At 47.4% G+C, this 6098-nt stretch overlaps 2 non-coding genes and 1 pseudogene across 2 annotated transcripts; all 3 read left to right on the top strand.

Annotated features, from left to right (window-relative positions):
* Positions 1-1633: 1633 nt before the first annotated feature.
* LOC143206329 (small subunit ribosomal RNA) lies at positions 1634-3622 on the top strand. The gene has a single exon (XR_013008310.1). It is a non-coding gene; the product is annotated as a small subunit ribosomal RNA (ribosomal RNA).
* Positions 3623-4330: 708 nt separating this feature from the next.
* On the top strand, positions 4331-4485 carry LOC143206328 (5.8S ribosomal RNA). Its single transcript, XR_013008309.1, has one exon. It is a non-coding gene; the product is annotated as a 5.8S ribosomal RNA (ribosomal RNA).
* A 419-nt stretch (positions 4486-4904) lies between these two features.
* The window catches only part of LOC143206330 (uncharacterized), a 2851-nt pseudogene continuing 1657 nt past the window's right edge, over positions 4905-6098 (top strand).

Raw genomic sequence — 6098 nt, 5'->3', positions numbered from 1 at the left:
TTCGAGTTACCATTACGTCGAGAGAGAAATATAATATATTAGCTGACCCCGCAGACACTCCGTACCCTGTACTCAATGGATAAATAAAGGATTCATTCTATCAAATTCTTCGTTCAAATCACTTTCGAATCATCCTTAGGAACATTCTGATATCGGAAAACCTTATCCGTAGTCGATAAACGATATCTAACGGATGAATTATAGAAAATGGCCAATAAGCGGCAAATATCCGATCGTAAGGGTGCACCATCGTTTCGGCGAATCATTCTTTTGGAATCTTACGTTCTACAAGCAAAACATTTATTCATAGGTATATACCGATAATAACGAACGGGCCGACGTAACAACCTAAAATGTCCTGAAATACGTGAGAACAGTTTTACTCCGATCGCCGTATCGATATGTGACAGTATCCATCCTATGAAGGATCTTTACATTCTACTAGCATAATTTTATGGATCGGAATTTTCCGACTTTTAAAGAACGTGATCGGCAGTCTAGAAACGGCCTGAGGACGTATTAACACGAGAGGTTAAAATTATTGCTTTAGAAGTTCACGTTGTCTAAAGCTAAAGTTTATTCATCGGAACATTCCGATAATAACGAGAACGGGCAGACGTAAAAACGAAAAATTTGCGCAACGTCCGTATAAACGATCTGTTCTAAAACACCCATACATTTCCGATAGCTGGCGAGAGACCCGCGCTTAAATCGTGTGCGCTTCTACGTGGGGCGATACGAGAGACGGATACGACGGGTCGGGTCGACCGGCGCTGTGACACTTTTACCGAGTGGCTTTTGATCAGCGAAGGTGGTATTACATATTATATGTTAATATATAAGATCCGAACCGTATTTTTTTATTTATCTAAATAAAAAGCGTATTTCGTCGTGTTATTATATATTCGTAACGCTCTCGCGATTTTGTATCGTCGTTTCGTTGTTCTTCCTGGTCGGTTTTTTTCGATATATCGGGAAGCGTACGACGACGACGACGGTATCACTGCGAGATCGCGAATTCGGCGGGAACATTCGGCTTCGTTAGAAGAAGATGATCCACGATTCATATGCGATTGGAATTATTATTTTTATGGACGTATCGGTTTTTCATCGGAACGTTCATAAAACAGCAACACATTTTGCGATAGCTCTCTGCTCTCCGAGCGAGAATAAAATAAAAAATCACGAAACGTTTCTCGTACGAGGTTTCCTTGTCGCTTTATATATTTCTATCTAGCGAAGGGTTCGGAGAGAATGTTTTTCGAGGTCTTATAAACGCCGAACGATATTTTGCGGCATCCAATTTTCGACGTAGTCGACGATCGTCGTCGATAATCGAGATAATTGGGTGCCTAGTCGATCGGTTGTGTATAAAAAAAACAAAAGATGTGTCTAAGATGATGATATCGTTTTGTTTTATTAGACAACTAATATTAAAATGTAAGAGCGTGGCGCCTCGGACCGGTTTTTCCGTCGTCTAGGCGCGCTATCATGCACCTCCTTTTTATTAGTCGTCGATATATATTATATATCGTCGTCTTACGCACACGTTTCTTTATAAGTCAAACTTATAAAATAAACTGTGTCTGTATTTGTTTTATCTGCTTCGTGTCGATAAAATAATAAGAACAGTTCCCTGGTTGATCCTGCCAGTAGTCATATGCTTGTCTCAAAGATTAAGCCATGCATGTCTCAGTACATACCGAATTAAGGTGAAACCGCGAAAGGCTCATTAAATCAGTTATGGTTCCTTAGATCGTACCCACAATTACTTGGATAACTGTGGTAATTCTAGAGCTAATACATGCAAACAGAGCTCCGACCAGAGATGGAAGGAGTGCTTTTATTAGATCAAAACCAATCGGTTTCGGGTTCGCGCTCGTCATCGTACAACTTGGTGACTCTGAATAACTTTAAGCTGATCGCACGGTCTCGCACCGGCGACGCATCTTTCAAATGTCTGCCTTATCAACTGTCGATGGTAGGTTCTGCGCCTACCATGGTCGTAACGGGTAACGGGGAATCAGGGTTCGATTCCGGAGAGGGAGCCTGAGAAACGGCTACCACATCCAAGGAAGGCAGCAGGCGCGCAAATTACCCACTCCCGGCACGGGGAGGTAGTGACGAAAAATAACGATACGGGACTCATCCGAGGCCCCGTAATCGGAATGAGTACACTCTAAACCCTTTAACGAGGATCAATTGGAGGGCCAGTCTGGTGCCAGCAGCCGCGGTAATTCCAGCTCCAATAGCGTATATTAAAGTTGTTGCGGTTAAAAAGCTCGTAGTCGAATTTGTGTCTCGCGCCGCCGGTTCATCGTTCGCGGTGTTAACTGGCGTGTTTTTCGCGAGACGTCCTGCCGGTGGGCTTAGTCGTGTCGCGTCGCCGTCGCGCGTGCGTTTCGGCGTGCGTGTTGTGCGCGTCGTGGTTACGACGGCCCAACTCAATCCTGCCGCGGTGCTCTTTACTGAGTGTCGAGGTGGGCCGGCACGTTTACTTTGAACAAATTAGAGTGCTCAAAGCAGGCTAAAATTTCGCCTGAATACTGTATGCATGGAATAATGGAATAGGACCTCGGTTCTATTTTGTTGGTTTTCGGAACCCCGAGGTAATGATTAATAGGAACGGATGGGGGCATTCGTATTGCGACGTTAGAGGTGAAATTCTTGGATCGTCGCAAGACGAACAGAAGCGAAAGCATTTGCCAAAAACGCTTTCATTGATCAAGAACGAAAGTTAGAGGTTCGAAGGCGATCAGATACCGCCCTAGTTCTAACCTTAAACGATGCCAGCTAGCGATCCGTCGACGTTCCCTAATATGACTCGACGGGCAGCTTCCGGGAAACCAAAGCTTTTGGGTTCCGGGGGAAGTATGGTTGCAAAGCTGAAACTTAAAGGAATTGACGGAAGGGCACCACCAGGAGTGGAGCCTGCGGCTTAATTTGACTCAACACGGGAAACCTCACCAGGCCCGGACACCGGAAGGATTGACAGATTGAGAGCTCTTTCTTGATTCGGTGGGTGGTGGTGCATGGCCGTTCTTAGTTGGTGGAGCGATTTGTCTGGTTAATTCCGATAACGAACGAGACTCTAGCCTGCTAACTAGGCGCTTTTTGACATCCTAAAGGCCCGCCGGCCGCGTTGCTTTCGGGTTTCGCGGTTCGTGCGCGGTTTTTACTGTCGGCGTACAAACTATTCTTCTTAGAGGGACAGGCGGCTTCTAGCCGCACGAGATTGAGCAATAACAGGTCTGTGATGCCCTTAGATGTTCTGGGCCGCACGCGCGCTACACTGAAGGAATCAGCGTGTCTTCCCTGGCCGAGCGGCCCGGGTAACCCGCTGAACCTCCTTCGTGCTAGGGATTGGGGCTTGCAATTGTTCCCCATGAACGAGGAATTCCCAGTAAGCGCGAGTCATAAGCTCGCGTTGATTACGTCCCTGCCCTTTGTACACACCGCCCGTCGCTACTACCGATTGAATGATTTAGTGAGGTCTTCGGATCGACACGCGATGGCGTTTCGGCGTCGTCGATGTGTAGGAAAAGATGACCAAACTTGATCATTTAGAGGAAGTAAAAGTCGTAACAAGGTTTCCGTAGGTGAACCTGCGGAAGGATCATTACAGTGTGTTGTTATGCCTATATATATATAATAGGTAAACGTACAAGTCTGTAAAAATCATTGTCGAACGTTAAAGAGCCATCTACGAAGTTCGGAAGTTCCGATCGAATTTCGACGTCGTCAACGTAGCTGTTTTCGGGTACCTATAATATATGGTTTTAAAAGATGTACGCCCGAAAGCGGAGATATATACGATGAAGATGTTGTTATATAGGACGACGAGTAATAATCGTCGGCCTACGACGGATTTCGTTATAAATGGACAAATCGAGCGCAAAATAAAACGATTTTGCCAATTATATTTCTAATCGACGTTTCGATCCTCATATCGACGAACATATACGATGATCGGTAATGTGATTAGTTTACGAAAATCTTATCACCCTTCGTTTGTTTCATTCCAAAAGGGTGAGATTTAGTTTACGAAAATATTGCCAAACTATGATCAGCGTATGCTCTTTTGTTGTCGTACGAGGTGAGACGACGAAAATTTACAACGAACGTCACCATTTCGAGTAGTCTGTCTCCGCTCCTCTCGTTGTGTGTAGTGGAGAAGACGAAAATAAACCGTAAGAGCGTTTTAAAGTCGACGGCGGCTGCGAAAGGGGCGCAAGCGCTGTCTATGACGTGAGCGCGCGTCGTCGTCGTCGTCGTCGTCTTATAATAGAAACGTTTCGATATGCGTTTAAAACCTAACTTAAAAAAAGATTACCCTAAACGGTGGATCACTTGGCTCGTGGGTCGATGAAGAACGCAGCTAATTGCGCGTCAACTTGTGAACTGCAGGACACATGAACATCGACATTTCGAACGCACATTGCGGTCCTGGGATCTCATACCCGGACCACTCCTGGCTGAGGGTCGTATCTCATTTCAAGACTGCTCGGATTTTCTTTGATCTTCGCGATCGACGAGAAATGTCTGAGCGTGCTGAGCGTATAAGCGCGATTCGATCGCGACGTTCTAAAACGTGACAGCGGACCCGTACGTGTGACCTAACTCTCTCGTACGGGTCGTACGAATATGAAAGGGATGAGACGTGTTTAAAACGGTCGTTCGCACGTTTTTGTGATAAACGTAGCGCGCACCATTAATACGATCGTCGTATCCGATAAAATTAGTTTTTAATCGACGTCGGATCGTAGGTGCGTTGTCTCTCGAATACGAGGGAGAAAACACCGTTTTTCGACGGCGCGTCTTTTCCATTCTAAACTTTTATATTTCGTATTGGCTCCTAATCTTCATTATTATGATGATTACGAGCGCCACGCATATTAAACTAGCGACCTCAGAGCAGGTGAGACTACCCGCTGAATTTAAGCATATTACTAAGCGGAGGAAAAGAAACTAACTAGGATTCCCTTAGTAGCTGCGAGCGAACAGGGATTAGCCCAGCACCGAATCCCGCGGCCGACATCGGGCGCCGGGAAATGTGGTGTTCGGGAGGGTCCATTATCTCGACGTTACGTCGCGCGTCCAAGTCCATCTTGAACGGGGCAACAGCCCATAGAGGGTGCCAGGCCCGTAGCGACCGTGACTGACGGCGAGAGGATCTCTCCTTAGAGTCGGGTTGCTTGAGAGTGCAGCCCTAAGCGGGTGGTAAACTCCATCTAAGGCTAAATATAACCACGAGACCGATAGCGAACAAGTACCGTGAGGGAAAGTTGAAAAGCACTTTGAAGAGAGAGTTCAAGAGTACGTGAAACCGTTTAGGGGTAAACCTGAGAAACCCGAAAGGTCGAAGGGAGAAATTCATTCGCGGCTCGTAGTAGGCGGCGTGCGATCGCGTGACACGTGACGTTTCGGCGTTGCGCGCGCCTTTCGTACGTCGATCCGGCGACGAACGCGTGCACTTTTCTCCTTGTAGGACGTCGCGATCCGTTGGGCGTCGGCTTAAGGCTCGAGGTGGAGACCGTAGACTGCGGTTCGCGCCGTTTTCGTTTACGGACCCTCGTGTTCGCGGTCGACTCGCTCGACGGTATACCGAATGGTTTAAGGCCGCTACTCGTTAGCGTTCGGCTCGTCGCAAGCGCGTCAGATGCACGTCGGTAATCGGACCCGGTGCCGTTTCCGACCTCTGATGACTGTTGGCGACGAGGTTCTCGAACAGACCTAGACCGATCGGCGACGCTATAGCTTTGGGTACTTTCAGGACCCGTCTTGAAACACGGACCAAGGAGTCTAGCATGTGCGCGAGTCATTGGGAATCACTAAACCTAAAGGCGTAATGAAAGTGAAAGTTCGTCTCGCACGAACTCAGGGAAGATGGGCGGTTTACCCTTAAAAGTGGCCGCTCCGCATTCCCGGGGCGTCTCGTTCTCATCGCGAGAAGAGGCGCACCAAGAGCGTACACGCTGGGACCCGAAAGATGGTGAACTATGCCTGGTCAGGACGAAGTCAGGGGAAACCCTGATGGAGGTCCGTAGCGATTCTGACGTGCAAATCGATCGTCGGAACTGGGTATAGGGGCGAAAGAC

Source organism: Rhynchophorus ferrugineus, unplaced genomic scaffold (assembly GCF_030347505.1).
Source record: "Rhynchophorus ferrugineus isolate W39M unplaced genomic scaffold, kcgeb_rfMv2 rfM646, whole genome shotgun sequence".
Taxonomy (NCBI): Eukaryota; Metazoa; Arthropoda; class Insecta; order Coleoptera; family Curculionidae; genus Rhynchophorus; species Rhynchophorus ferrugineus.
This window is presented reverse-complemented; position numbering and strand designations above follow the sequence as displayed.